The sequence below is a fragment of the Prinia subflava genome, chromosome 3 (assembly GCF_021018805.1).
Source record: "Prinia subflava isolate CZ2003 ecotype Zambia chromosome 3, Cam_Psub_1.2, whole genome shotgun sequence".
NCBI lineage: Eukaryota > Metazoa > Chordata > Aves > Passeriformes > Cisticolidae > Prinia > Prinia subflava.
Window position 1 is genome coordinate 13,213,400 of NC_086249.1, and position 16,703 is coordinate 13,230,102.

Below are 16,703 nucleotides of genomic sequence, written 5' to 3' on the forward strand. Positions count from 1 at the left end.
CAGATGGCAAGGACTGCAGATGGATGGGCACAGCTGAGACACAGATACAGCTGCAAATAGCTGGCTCAGGAGTGTTTGCTTTTCCTTCTGCCAGCCACAGTCACAGCACTTCTAGAGAGTGGGTGGCAAAACAGGGAGAGGATTTCCCAAATCCATGGCAGAGGAAAAAGCCTTCTGTTAACATCACTGTCTTCCTTGTTATCCTGAGTGCATATATTATAAGGCATTTTTCTTATTAACAAGAAAAGACATACTTTGCCATCTCTAAATTAACGCTTATGATTAATTTGGAGAAGATTTATTAGATGCAAATCTGGTGTTAATTCACCCTCTTTCTTACAGCTTGCCACTCTGTTCTTATGAGGCTACAAAACATTATGCATTTTATCCTAGTTCTGCACTAACTCCTTTATTAAGAGCAAATAGCAAGCTGTAAAACAACATCCACTAAAATCAACTTTACCTTCATGGTCACATACTAAGTTGCACCACAGAAAACAATAACAAAGAGACCAGAACTACAGACCATAGCAATGGATGTGCAAATCTCTTGTCTCAGTCCATAAAAACATGCTTCAGATTTTTTCTATCCCTCTGATTTCTAATTTCTTGTTTCTGTTGTGTCAGTTTTGTCTTTATAATCAATTTTACTGAATTCTCTGCATCATCAAGATATTTTAGTCTAGGGAAGGCCTCAGCCAGGCTAACGATTCTCCAGTAAGAGAGATGTTAATGACCATTTCTACCTGGAGTACTAATGCATTGAAAAGCATTTAAAAGGCAAACAGTAATTAAGATCCATACATTTTAATAGCATAAGAAAACAGCCCAGCACATTATCTCATGTTTTGAAAGAGCATTCTGAGTAATGGCCGTAGGAGAGTATGCTTAGAGCCTGATAATTTGAGAGCAAGGATTGCTATTTGAATGCTTAGGTTACACAGAGAAACTTCAAGCCTTAAGTGTAAGTATGTGCTGATAGACATGTGCCCCCTTCCCCTGCCTTCCTAATTATAGTGACTGCAAATATAGGTAATAAAGAAGTTCATGCACATTCATTCTGTTACAATGGTTACAGTCATTTATCCTAAAAAAGTGCAGCTGACAGAGCCTGTTAATGTCCAGACTACTTCTAGAGCACAATTTTCTTCATCTTTTCCCTTCCCCCTTCAATAACATCCAACTGCTGGTGTCTCAGTCTGTCATAACTGAGAGCACTTTACCCTCTCTCTTCAATAAAAACTCATTTAGATAGAAATGTTCTGGTGGTGGACATGACTACTAATGTCACATTTAAAAAGGCAGGATACCTCCTTACAGAAAAGGGATGGCAAGTGTTTTTTTGGTGCCAGCCTAAGTGCAGAGAGGCAATTTTCATTAGACAGGGGTCATTCATTAGGATGGGAAAAGGCCACATGATAGAGAGGACCACATATGTCCATCTGCAAATTGCAATACTAATCTGTTTGTTCTATGTATCAAAAGGCATAGGGAGCAATATCAGAGGAAAAACAGAACAACATTAATATAACCCTTAAAGAATAAACTCTTGCTTAGAAATAAAGACATGTTTCTAAGGCTGTTATAATCCCTAAGATGTTCTTTAGGAATCATAACCCAAACAAAATGCTCAGAGAAGATACTATAGCACACAATTACCATTTTCAGCATACCACATAAAGAGTGAGGGAATGGGAGGAGTGGAAACTGATGATATCCTTAGTTATAATTTAGCGGCGCACACACATAATGGTGTTTTAAACATACAGAGAATATCTCTAACAAGTTCAAATGAACAAGTCTATAAACTGTTAAATTGGTTTGGTTAATAAATGGAATTACTAAACAAGCTTGCCAGACAGATTTGTCAGTGATTTATGCACCTCTGAGAGCATATAAAAGATTTGTCTCTGGGGATATTCTTATATAAAAGCCTTTTATTGGTATCCTGTAAATCCATCCGTGGTACTATTTCCACCCCTTTGGGTGTGGAGTCAGATTTGTCACAAGTTTTTGTTCAGGCACTTCACAGGAGATTCTATTGATGCTCAGGTTTTGACTGTTCATTTGCATATTTTTATACAAAAGGGAAAAATTAGTCAGAATTTATAAATCTAGAGATAATTAAACAGACAAATAAAGCAATTCAAATACAGATAAATCACTTCCATGAAGTCAATTCAGGCACTATTCTTGGATTATATTTGGCCTTATAAAGTCAGATGAAATAACATTGTGATTTTACTGAGGGTGTATTCCATAAAACAAGGTAAAACATATTTGAGGACCTACACCAATATGAGTCAAAAGTCATGCATAAACAAGACCTGTAAGCCTGTTCAATGAAACACTTAAAAATTCCTCTGCATGAATCTATTACTTCGCCCTCCCTTCAGTAGGCTTCTTCATTTCTTCCTTCAAGATGATCCTTTAAAAATCAACACCACGTTTTTATAATATTTAACTCCCTTCCCCACAAACTCTCAAGTCAGAATGAATTGTAAATTAGTTTTTGGAAATTGCTTCTTCATGGTGGCTCTGTTAAACCACTTAATTAGATGGGGAGAAATTCAGACTAGGAGAAACAAGATAATTTCTGTCTGTTGGAAACCTATATTTTGATATTGTCCTCAACAGAGAGGCAATTGGCATACTATTGCCAGCCTCATCTCCAGGCTGTTTTCCTTGCCTTGCACAACTGGCAGTCCATTCTGACATTTAACAACCCTTCCCATGGAGACATTGCTTCCTAGGCCCAACCTAAATCTCCCCAGGCACATCTGAGGCCATTTTCCCTCATCTGTCCCTGGCTGCCTGGGAGAAGGGATTAACACTCATCCAGCTACAACCTCCTTTCAGGTAATCGCAGAGAGCAGTGTGGTGTCCACTGAGTCACCTTGCTTCTAGTCTCAACACCCCCAGCTCCTCCTTGCTGGATCTGTGCTCCAGACCCTTCCCCAGCTCTGTTGTCCACCTCTGGTCATCCATATTTTTTAAAAAAGTGCTTAAAGAGAGTTAGTTTATCTCAATATTGACCAAGCAAAGGGGAGTTAGGAAAACCCAAACAAACAAACAGACCCTCAACAAACCCACCCTATAGTAGTTTCTTTCAAGAAAGGGTTTGTTTTTTTTTTTAAATGCATACATTTGGTACTCATGCTTCTATCCACAACTCAAGTCTACGTTAAAATAGAGGTGAGCAGCTGGAATTATACAGGTTCCATCTCCTATTTCCATACTTTTTTCTTCTCAAACTAAACAATCATGCTGTCCTGGACCTCAACCTAATCTCTTCATATCCTTGAACCTTTGTGCAAACAATGGTCATATGTTCCTATAACTCAATTCTGCAGTGCTTTCGCAAGCGAGAAACTCGGCTTGTTGGAGAAATATTTGTGATGCCCTGAGCCCATGTGCACACAGACAGACTGTGTGGATGTTTACAAAGAGTCAGGTTCCCAAACAAATGCATTCATTTTCTTTCCTTCAAAAGCGACTTTCTTCACCTTTTCATATTTACATTCCCAGCACACATTTACCCCAGAAGCTTAGACACAAACTCTCAAACTTCAATGCCAAACATGTTGATGCCGCTCTGGACACAGTCCTTAGAGTGCTCCATGGGTAAGGAATGCCTAATTTACAGCTCCATTCAGGATCTCTTAAGGGTTTTTAGCATAATCTCCAGTGAAATGATTAAGGCGGTACTTTTAACAAGCCCCATGTGATCCAGGGGACTGAAGTGACTGCATTGATCCTTTTCACCAAAAGAAAAGCTAAGAGATATTCCATACCATATAATGGCAGTTCAGTATGAAAACAAGGAAAAGGAGGAGGAAGAGAGGACATTTCTTATGTACAAAAATTCCCTTCTGCAGCCCTGGTTCCCAGGAAGAGGCTGCATATTTCTTGCTGACAGGAAGCAGAGAATAAAATCTTCCTTTTCTCTTTGCTAGTGCATGAGTAAACTTAGCTTTTGTTTCAGTAGATGGCCTTATCTCAGCCTGTAGTTGTTTACCAGCTTATCTTCTCTCCCTGAGCAGCTGGCACTGGGGAGGGACAGAATGGCTTGGCAGCCTTGACTCCACTTGACCTGACCCAGACACAGGGAGGGACTTAGACCTGGACTCAACAGGAACAGAGCTAGACCTGGACCTGCCTTCACTTGACCTGATCTGCCTTACCTGGACACAGGGGCAGACCTAGACCTGGACCTGACAGACCTGGACTCACCTGGACTTAGACCAGACTTGATTGATCTAGACTCAACTGCATTTTGGTTCTGGGAGGGAGGGAAAAAAAAAAAAAACCACCACCACCAAACAAACCAAAAACAAACAGACAAAAAAACCACCACACAACAAAAACCGAAACCCACCAGACCAAGCTGACATTTATCAGGAATTACACTTCCCCACAAGTCCCATGGATAGTCTGTACCAGAGCCAGCAGACAGACACTGAGCATTGTTACAATGCTCGAGCAGAATTTGGTTCTCACAGACCACAGTTATCTTCCTCCTCCCTCCTGTTGTATTTACACAACTTGAATTCTTCAGTCATTGCTGTAGCACAGTCTTTTTGTTTTACTATTTTTTTGTTTGTTTTCTGTATAAAACTCCCTTTATTTTGCCAACAGATCTGAACTTACCCAGAAAATATGACTCAATTCCAATTTGCCTTAATACTAAAAAGAAAGCATTCCAGGTCCAGCAACCCTCCAGTCCTCCCACAATTAAAAAAAAAAAAATCATAAGAAAATGAAACCAGAAGAGATATGGACAACATATCACTTTTAGCTTTCATTTCATGATACAGCAATGCATTATGTTATTCACTGATTGTGAAGAGGGTGGAGCAGATGGTGAAGGCCATATTTAAAATAATGCACACATTAAAATCATGTACACTGCCCTGGATTGTTCTCAAGACAACAGATTATTTTCACTTTTAGAGGAGTTTGTCTCTAATGAAATACTCTGCTTTGTGAGATGGTTGGAGTTCAAAATCTACTTGTTCTAACATCGCAGCAATGAAATTTTGTGCTAACTCTAAAGATAATTTACCTATTTTGAGACTGTGTATATGTGAGTGTTTGTATACACAGGCTTGTTTGGAAAGGTTTATGCTTGCAGATTTAGAGAGGTGAGGCTGTGGTTAAAATTATATATGATGGTAAAAACTACTCCTGCTCCTGGCTGCTTTATTTTGTGCACCTACTGTAGGAAAAAAAATGTCCTTTTTCCTATAATTTCTTTTCTCTTCAGCACAGGATTTTAGTACAAGGAGGCTTGCAGATACACCCCTACAATCCTCTTCCATTACTCCATCTACATTAACACCATCCCAGCCTCAAAACACATCCTGCATTTCAGATGTGACAGTTATTAAAGCTGGGAAGGCACTACAACACAACACACCACAGAGGAGCCAGAAGACTTAAGCCAACAGCTATTGAAGAGAGATTTTCTTTTTCCCCATCCATTTTTGGCAGGGTTCTTTTAAGCCTTGCAACAAAAATCATGTGCTGTGTGGCACCTGAGGTCCTAGTGCATGTCAGCAACTGGTTTATTTCCCAAGTATAAAATGTCTTGCTCAGTTAGGATGACATAATGACCCTTAGGGCCCCCTTAAATTTTTAAGCTCCTGAGCTGAAAGCACTGATGGAGGAGTCAGGTATGCCAGGGTTAAGTACAACGCCTAAAGACCATTAAATATATGACAAACCTTTAAGGCAAAGCAGTTGCAACTGATCTTTTGACAGCAACAGTACAGGAAAACTTGATAGAAGGAACTAAGGAGATGGCACCTGATGTTTTGCTTGAAGATTGGAAGAAGGGGATGTCTCAGTTTTGAGGCAGAAATACTCATTGCTCCCTTAGGCAAGAAAATATTCATCTGGAGTTCCTAAGAGAATTTTGCACAGCAGTTAAGTTTCTATTACCTCAACCCAACAAAAACAACCAAGGACAAGACAAAACAATAAAAAACAGTGAGTGCCCGGTAATTCAACAAAAAGTAATTTCTAAAATATCATCATTTATGTAAAAATGACTATATGTGGAAATAGTGATCTGAACCAACTTGGAATTTAACTGTTGATAGAAACTATTGCTAGAAAATTAGAATTGTTTTTTCAGGCTTAGAGTGTGAATTAAGGATTGATTCATTCATTTTTAATGCAGCTTTCTCAGTACAGTTGAGAATTTGCTGAGACTGTAAGCACAAATCCAAGAGGATCAGATATGGCACATGGATACAAAACAGGGTCCTAAAACAAAACCTTGGCAAAATATTACTTTTTTAAAAAGCAGAGAGCAAGTGTACCTTTCCAAAATGTATTTCTGGCTGTACCACATTCACAGAAAAGTAGATTTTACACTTCAGGGAAGAAAGTAGATAACTTCAATCCTATTCTTGCTTTCTAACACAGCTTCAAATGTAAAACATGCTACATTTGTGTAAATTAACAATCAAATTTCAGAAGGAAATTCCATATTTTAAAGATTAATACACTATGAAATTAAAACAAAAGCCTGTTATGAGACCCTGGATGCTGTTAGAGAGGAATGTTTTTTCATAGGCATCTCATTAAAAAAACACAAACTTGAAATAATCGTATCTCGTAAGCACACTGCCAGTAATTTTGCAACTGTCTTGTAGAAGATTAATCCTATCATCTTTAAGAAAATGAGTAATCTCCATTGTTAAATAACTTCCAGAACAAGAAATTAAATTGTTAAAACAGGCAGGTTACAGCAGGTCGAGTAGTCCAGTTTTACTATTAACTAGTGCATCTGAACACATGAAAACAACAGAAGGTTCTTATTAGTCGTAATAAGTAAGTACATTTCTTTCTATGGTCTTTTCTCCACTTTTCCACTTGCAGGTTTCAAACTGAGGTAATGCTTAAGAGTAGAGAACAACACACAACTGAAATCATCTGGGAGATGTCAAAGAAATTACTCGTTTTGGTAAACAAAAAATCTAACCAAAGTTGTCTCCAAACAGCACTTTGCCACCTTAGGGTCATGACAAAGAAGTGATTTATCTCAATTTTTTCAGGTGAGGGAAATTTAGTTGATGCAGGTGACAAATTAGGTGCATCTATAAGCGGGAACAGAGCCCAAAACTCTTGGTTTCCACACTCATACTCGGACCACCTGACCATGCTTCTATGGCCGTGCAAAAAATTTTTGCCCAGCAGCCACTGCCCAGCCAATTTTGTTTAAATCACTGCAGCTCTGCTGTGATCTGATCAGGACAGCAGCATGATCTGATCTGATCATGTCGGGCCTGCTGCGCCCATGGCCCCCTCAGCACTCCCCTCACCGGGAGATGGAGTACAATGCACCTCCATAATGGAGGCTTTGAATCAAAAATAAAGCTAAGCTAATTGTTTGAAATGTTCACCTTATCCATTTAATCCTCCTAGGCTTGCATAGGAGGCCTTTTAAGGGGTTGTTGAAGATCCAAGGTAGGGGGGGGCCAACAAATGCTCCTACTGATTACCATGAGTGTGGGCCTTGCATTTTCTTAGGATGAGAAAACCAGGAAGAAAAACTAAAAAAGTTGTTTTCCAAGCATCCTCAAAGTGAAACAATGATGCTTAATCCAGGACTCCTGATGTTATATAAAAATAATTTGATGGCATGACAGTAAGAGAAAACCTTGCAGTCTTAAGGATCTGGAGTTCAAAATTTCTCTGACGGTAGTACATCAAGTAACTATTTCCAAGATATGCACACAAAAATTAAAATATGAAACCAATGCCCACACATGATGATTAAAAGCTACATCCTAAGAAGTAAAGATTTTCACAAAAAAAAAAAAAAAAAAAAGAAATGAAGCTTACGCTGTGGCAATCTGTTGTGGCAATGGGGATAAGTCTAGCTGGCCTGCCTCAAAACTCTCTTCTCAAAAACCATTTCTACTGACAAGTGTCCACGTCCTTTTCCTTAAAGACTGCAAACCTCTTGACTCCAGTCAAAGATTTGATCAGCACAAGTACTGCAACAATAAATAGAAACTACTTAAAAATACTGTTTAACAAGCACAACCTCTTTCAGTGTTTGTACACACAAACATGCACGCATACACGCAGAGCTGTCAAAAGATTTGTCTCCAGATGTTTGGGCAACTGCAGAGTTAATTGCATATCACAAAATGCTCGTTTTGTTGATTAGACACATGAGAAGGACTTTTAGCCATTGAGTAAATAACCTCACTAAAGATCCCTGAAACTAAACACAGGCCAAGTGGTGATTTCCTGCAAAACTATGTGCCTTTTGTCCATAATATACCTTCACTGAGTTAGATCCCATAGATTATATCCATCAAGCTGTTTATGGTTTTGACCTCTCAGGGACTGCAGGGTGGCAACCTCTTTCTTTCATGGTGACTTCTCTCCTCTGGTGAATGATTTTAAGGGTTTGTGTGCCTGGGAAGGATATTGAAGGACACCGTAGGGTTTGAATTTACAGCATAGCACTAGGCAACAGAAGGGTATGGCCAGTCAAAGTTATATTAAGCAATAAGAGTGTCCACCTGGAAAATCAGCATGGAATTAGCAGTATGTTGTAAATTCACAGATATACTTACGTGTGCTGTGCACTAACACCCTTGTCTCCCTATAAAAAAACTCTTCCCCCTTTCTTGGTGAGAACAGTCCTAATTTTCCAGGAAAAGGAACAAGTCCACACAAAATAAAGAGGCCTTAAGAATGGAAGTTTTAGCAAAGTACACGTACGAAATGGATGAAGGGTTTTAAGCCAGCCCGTTCAGATTGATTGGAGTTGTTTTAGGAGTTAGTGAGAGCTGCCATCTCTTTTTCATGGTTAATTCTACCAAAAGCACAGAGAGATTTGCAATCCTTATCAAACATTGAATTTCAGCATAATATTAAATCAATATTGTCAGAAACAAAAGTATGTTTTTGATCAATAAAATGTTATTGACTTAATAAGGGAAAACATTTTATTTCAATTCATATTTTTATGTCATTTTAATACACCAGAACTTTGAAACTAAAACCTGAATGTTACTTTGATAACATAAAAATGTCAAAAAAGAAAAATCAATATAATGGGGCTTTTTTTTCCCCTCCAGTCTTTTAATTTCAATGAAAGCAATATCCATCAACACCCAGCTTGAGACCAACAGTGCAGTGGACTAAATGCCTGACAGACATCTGACAGAGAAATTTGGCTGCATGAACATCACCACAAGAGAGTCTCCTGGATGAGCAACATCACACAGGCTTCAAATCCCCCCCTCCACCAGCCCAGCAGCAATAAAAGAGAAAATAGATCACTGGATCAAACATCTCAATATCAGAGCAATACATAAAGGTATTTATCTGCATAAAGACAGGGCATGATGTCTCCTTCCCCACTTGCAATTTCATGACCATAATCATTTGACTCATGAGTTCATCTGCAAATTGTGCACTTCCCTGTCTGGACCCACCCACCCTGGTGTACTTGCATGGCAATTCTGCACACCTTGTGCTTTGCCTAAAGTAAAAAGGGAACAGCAATAATATTAATTCTGATTCACAAGTGGAAAGGGTGCAGAGTAGTTCTGTAAGGAGAAAAGGCACTTACTACAGTGGGAAAAAGGGCGTAACTTAGTTTTGTGTAAAATAAAAGGTAAAACAAGAAAAAACAGAAAAAAATTCTACAAAATCTGGAAAAAGCAGCAGAGGTCTGGAAGAGGCTCAAATTAGAGTTTTAACTTTGAAAATAGCTGATACTGCTAGCATTAATAACTGGCAGGAGAGTTATATTTGAAGGAATGATTTGCTCTTTCTGGGGAGAAAGATACAGCAGCACAGTAGAAACACTGATGTTACATTTTGAATTTGATGCAATATAGAAATTCTTTCTATGATTACTTGGACATTAATAAATGTATCTCATTTTATAGTCTATTTATGAATCATGCATTTAAGTATACAGCATGGCCAGGAGAATATAAGACATTATTGCTTACACACTAAGACAAAAAGGCATTCAAATCAGTGGTCGCTTCAATCTGTACACAGTAGACAAAATCTAGACTAGTGCTTTTCACAATTAAGGGTAACTGGCTTGAATAGAAAACGCAGATGCTTTCTCAAATTTTGTCTGTTTTATTTTGTAATAAGATGAATTATAATTCTAATTATTTAATGAAGGACACTTGCTAGAACTGTCTTGCTAAACTAGAAGAAAAGCTGTGCTTGTGGCAAATAAGATTTCTAACAATTTTTTTTGAAAACATCTTATGAAAATGTCATGCCTATTGAAAAAAAAAACCCTCTATCTAAGCAAAGTGAAGGGTTCTTTTGGAAGTTTGGATGTGATGTGACAATGTCAAAACAAACTGGAGGATCCTCATCATTAAATCAGCTAAGTTTCTGAAGACTTTGAAATCCTATCAACTAGTAAACTCCAACGTGCCATCTTGAGCCCGATGTATATCAAATACATGCAACCTTATAGTATTAAAACTTAATGTCATAAGTTGGCCAAGATTTACCTCTCTTGAGGGGGGAAAAAAACCCCAAACATTTTCCCATCACCTTGATGCTTGTCTTGGTGCTATTACCAAACTCAGGCTCTTTCACATTCAGTCATCTAGAGTTCTAATACCTAGCTAAATTTTGCTCAGTGTGAACAGTGATTAACTGATTTCTACATGAAGTATTTTAGTTTCCTGATCATCACCAACTCAAGGAAAAAAAAATCAGCTTCCAAAATATGCAGGTTAAATTCTGAATGTTTTTTCCTAATGTGCACTTACTATAATTAAGATATAATTTATCAACTAAAAATAGAACTGCATTTTAGATTTCTCCATCTCTCTTTTGTTTGCCCAAGAGGTTTAAAAGACCAACATGTATGCCTGCACAAAATCAGAGTTATTGAGGGCTTCCAAGTCCTTTCAGGTGGGCATTTTAAATACCTTCAGCTCATGCACAGCTGACCAGATGCACTCTGGGACACAGGAATAGGTGGAGGCTATGACATAGCTTAACCAGACCAAGGAAACCATACCTAATCTAACAGAAATAAACCTGAAGAAACAAATCAGCAGCACCAGTCTTATGCTGAGAAGCATCACATGCGATGCTTTGCTAGCAAGCACAAGTGAAAGGGAGCTTTTCAACTCTGTAAGAGTGACAGAAGTGCAATTCCCATGCAAAAACAAACATCAGAGGTGAAAGTTCTTGCTTCTACCAGCACCAGGAGACATTTCCTGTATCTGAATAAAGATGGCTGGAAAGACAAGAGAAGCCAAGCAGCAGTGAGCTTGGGAAAGTCTGGTGCCACTGCCTCTTGGGGAGCTTCCCAGGCAGGCCTGGGCAGGCACACCACATTGCAGTACCCCGGGGCCACTTTATCAACTTCTAGACAGGTTAGATGGGTAAATTCAAGGAGGTTGGAGTCCTCCTTGAAGGCATAATTGTAGTGCAGTTTTATCCTCGTTATCTCTGAGGTCTGGTCTGGTCCATTCTCCATTCCCAGTGGCAATGGAGCAGAGACAGGGCAGCTCAAGCATCCATTGGAACGCTGTCATCTCCAGTTGGGTGCAGAGCAAACACCAGCAGAGATGCACACAGTGTCTTGCAAGGGAGGACATCCTCTAAAATTAGTTCTCTAGCATGAAGTGCTTCTCAGGAGTTGATTTCATAGCCTGGCTTGAATTGTTTGTAACAAATGTTATAACAATGTTCTGAAATATTAAACATGTACTCACTTGAAGAACAAGATTATTCATGAACTTAAATGCTTGTTCCTACATTAACTTGAGTTATTCCATGGATAATTGACTGAAGTTATTTACAATAAAAATAACAACCAAGGCACTAAACTGTGTCCTGGAATAAACATTAATGAAATGTAAACACCAGCCATATGAGATATAGGCTAATATTTAAGTACCAGCTAGGTTAAATAAAATCACTTAAAAGTCCAAACACAGAATTAACAAACAGAAGTGTAAGAAGGCTATACTAAAATAAAATAAAGGATGTCTTGTCATTATTTTGAAGATATCAGCTCCTACTAAACCTAATTCTATGTATAGAACCTAATTCTTTCTCCCAGGATTTTTGTCTGAAAAAAAACCCAAACAAAACTGAACAAAACAAATACAAAGAAACAAACAAACAAACAAACACAACACCCCCACACACAAAGAAACCAGCATTGTGACATGCTGTCACAGTCTATGAATTTGCAAATATTGAATTTCAATAAAGTTATCTGCATCTACATTTTTCCCCTTAAAAGTAAAATTTATTTTATAAATAATAATTTTAAAAATAATTTAAAAATAGGGTTCTAATTTTGTCTCTGTTTGGGTAAAACATTGATAAGAAATATTATTAGTCAAAATTTCCATTATTTAGTTCAGGAAATGCAGAACTAATTTATGTTAAGTTATCAAAAATAAACCCACACTAAAATGCAATTTTCACCTAATCTAGGACCAAATAACTAAAACTGATGCCAAAAACAATCTAGACAAAACGATTATTCTCTTTTTTAGCTTTCTTAAATTTTTTAGCAGAGCTAACATTAATAACAATTTGGGGAAAGAAAGAAAATAATGACTTAAAATGATATCTTTGAAATAGTGCACTAAACCTAAGATTGTTTTACTTCTCTGTGGGGAAAAAAAAGGAAAAAATAAACAAACATGCATACATTAGATTATTTTCCCTCCTGAGACTCATATTGTTGGATATATCCATCCTTCAGCTTTGTCTGCCTCAACCTCACCCTCCTGACTTTTCAACAGAACAGCTTTGTTGGAGGTCATTCATATTGGAACCATTTCAAGTTGCCTTAAGTAAAGTGATGAGAAGGAAAAATTAGGACATGAATTTCATTGAGCAGGATGAAGTCTTGGAGTTTATTAGTTGTGGTTTATAGTCATGCTTAATATAATTATATCACTTTTGAATAATGCAAGAGCACTACATGGTAAAAACACAGAACAAGTAAATCTGGACCTATTTAAGAGAGAACTGAAAAATTTCTCTTCACAACTATATGTGACAAATCGAGAACTAAGTCACCTTTAAGATGTCACAAAAGCTTAGAGTGAACTTTTTTTGTAAAATATCTGCCTAACACTTAGAATATGCAAGTGAATTAGACTTTTGAGTCATCACAATAGCTCATATTACATGTTTGGTTCTTATGATGTGCTTATTTTATGCTGATTTAATTGTTGCCAATAGTAGTTTTAAGAAAAAGGCCTTGCTTAAGGTTGTTTGGCTTTTTCAGGCAGCATTTCAGTTTAATCTTGCTATACGTTTGCAGAATGCACATTTTCTGAGTGAAGGCAATGTATACATTTCATGAAAATACATGGAAAACACATTACAAAAATATTGATGAAAAACATTTAGTCAAAAACAGTTTGTTAGCTAAATAGCTCTGAAGTGTTAGTCTGGAAACTAATATGATTCTCAAATCAAGTTTGCACTTAATTTCACTATCTGTGTCCTGGCATATCGATTTCAGTTCCAACAGATAGCAAAAGGCTCTAAAATTGTTTAAGTAATGATTTTCTGTTAAAAGCTTATTGCCATTAAAGGACTTCTTCTGAGATAAAAATACATCACTATCCAATATTCCAAGGACAAATCCTTCCCAAACTCTCAAGTAAATATATTAAGGGGGAGAGAGGTGAATGAAATATCTGCCACAGCTGTGGAAGAATATCACAAGTTCTAATTGGTCAAAGCAACACCTGTCTAGTTCAGTTTATTGCAAGAATGTCATTACAAAAGTCTGCCAAGAGTTGCAATACAATGCCCTAAATCACTACATCTATTTATGTGTGCCACTCCTGAACAGTGTTGCAAGCTATTCAAGAAAATAAGTATAGGAATAGAAATCAATAGGTCACCTCTGGTGTGTTAGGAATTAGGTCTGACCAGTCAATCAAATATTCTGCAAGCACAGTATCCAACATAGGTTCAAATATCCTTCTTTGGAAATGGATTCATTATTGAATACATCAGGATAACCACAAGTAAGTGCTCCAATATCTATTAACTGATACCCAGGTGTTTAACTGCTAAATTCTCTTCCTAATGGTTAAAACTATTCTATTCCTCAGGACTAGTATATTAAAGAGACAAAACTGACTGCCCTTTTTTCCTCTACACCTCTTCAAGAACAACATGCTTAGCTCAGTTTCTTTGTTATCCCTGTCTAAATTAAGCCATTTGACAGGCTGAAATTAGAAAGAACTAGTTCTCTGGAAAGATCCTTCTTTCAAAAAAAAATTAAAAAGCGCAGTTCTCTGTCTCATCTATTTATTCATTTTGTTCTTTTCAGAAGAGTTTTGTTTTTCAGTAGAGGTGTCAAGGAGATTATACACAGAAGGGAAGCATGGCCAAGAAACCTCAGGTGATTTAGGAGAGAGGTTTGCTACACTGCCAGGTAGCAACACAAATTGAGCCCCCTCAACCAAGTTTAGATATTGTGTCATCTAAATAACCTCTGCATTGCACTTTTCAATGCATATCTTAAAGAAATGTCTCACTGAGTGACTGGAATGCTGCTTTCCTTCATCACAGCACACAGTAGGACAGCCTCTGTGCAGAACCAGGTGACAAACCAGGTGTTTACAGTCACTTCCAAACCAGCAAAACTTCTCTCCTTAGCTCTGACAGGTTGCTGAGGCACTTTAGAATTCCAGGTGACAAAACAGTCAGCATAAGAAGGACTCAGTTGATAACCCCTCTGTTAATTCAAGGATCTGGTCAACTGAAACACTTCAGTCTCCAGCAATCATCCACCTTCACTACTGCAAGAGCCCAATGAACCCTCATCAGCTTCTTTCAGATATTCCATGTATGAAAAGTGTAACTTGCACTATCCCCAGTCCCCAGGAAGGAGCATGTGGGTGAAGCCAGTTCAAACCTGCTGTTTTAATAGTTATCCAGTTTTCATACTCTGAGTTAGACAAAGAAGTATCTACAGACACCCTGCCAGTCTAGCTGATTCAGTGAGACATATGTATCACATTACTGCTTGTAATAGTTGTAGCAAAGTAGAGGTGTACTTTACTAAGTAAACCCCTACATGTATTGTAGGGGTTTACTTAGTGAGTCAAAACTTGCACTTAGGGATTTAGACAGTCATAACTACAAGTTAGTTCTTAATATCAGTGGTCACCGTGCCATTTATATTTTTTTTCCCAGAGAAAGCAGGAAATTTTACACAAAAAATTTGGGCAAAAAAATCTATAACATTTCCATGGGTGGCAGCAGCTGTTCCAGTACAGAAAATCATTAATATGAGGACTTGATTGAATCTCACTACTAATCCATGATTCTGAGGACAGTGTACACAAGTCCTGAGCAGCATTACTGAGGGAACTGAAATATATGCACTGCTACCAGATGGGTTTAGAGAAAAAGGAAGAAAAAATGCCTATTGGTCAATACTGCCATGAAAATATTCCTAACTGAAGCAAGCCCAACAAACCACCCCTTCCTGCGACCCTGGATCAGTCTGTACAAGTCACCATGTGATGTGTGGTGTTTATAAACTCTAGCTCTTCAGGATTCTTTGTCAGGGTTCTTAGGCCAGGGCAAACCTCTGCTGCCAAATTCATTTGGTTTCTGAATTTTGCTACTGCTTAGATGTCCAAGGAGTCTCCTTGGGATGGATGGCTTTTCATCAGTTCACAAGCAATTTGTGATTTTCCTGACAGTGCTAAACTTAGTTCTCCTTATAGAGAAGCAGTAGCCAACAACCATTTTGCCAAGTAAATGAGTAAAGGAATAACAGGTCTTGATTTCAAAGTGGGAGAAAGGAGGAAATATAAACCTTTGGCATCGCTAATGTTTGATTAACCTTAACTGATAACTGGTGCTGGTGTAGACTTTTCACAAGCTCCTATATATAAGGAAGATGGGTTTGGGGGGGGGTGGTTTTGGGTTTGTTTGGTTTGGTTTTTTTGGTTGTTGGGCTTTTTGTTTGTTTGTTTTTAATTAGACTTTATTCTGAAGCAGAAATTAGCAGCAACTGTAATCTAATAAATCTTCCTCACCTCCAGGTAGCAAGTGCTACCACTTACCTCCTTCTTAGTCACTTTCTTAGGTATTCTGCACAATGAAAGACTGCCTGAAGCTATATTGAAAAGGCCCTCTAGGAACAAGTGATCAGAAAGTCTCCTCAAAGTAGTATCTCCCACAGCAATTCATGGGTAGAAATTTGGCAGCTGTCAGAGGGGACTGATTTATTTTGTGAGAGTCTCCTTTGACCAATAAGTTTGCAATAGAAATTAAAGCTGCAGGGTTATTTGGGTTGTTTTTGTTGGAGGTTTTTTGTCAGTTTTGTTTCCCCCTCCCTCTTACTTTGTGGGGTTTTTTAATGCAGCCCTTATCTTTATGGGCTGAAGTCATTATGCCTTCCAAAAATCTTAAAAATATTAAAATTCTAGATTTTTGAAAAGAATTTTCTAGTTGTAATAAGCTTGGAAATGTTTTAGCATAATTTTCTTTAATATTAAGATTGAATCCCTTTTTAAATTCAGCATAGATTTGTTCTCCACAGTGGATGAAATGAAGACTGAAAAGAATTCCATTTTCACATGCTAAGGAGATGTCATTTACTGAGCTTAGCAGAAAATAACCCAAGTCACTTTAAATCCTGTCAGATTTTCTATCTGTTCTATCCCAGATCAGTA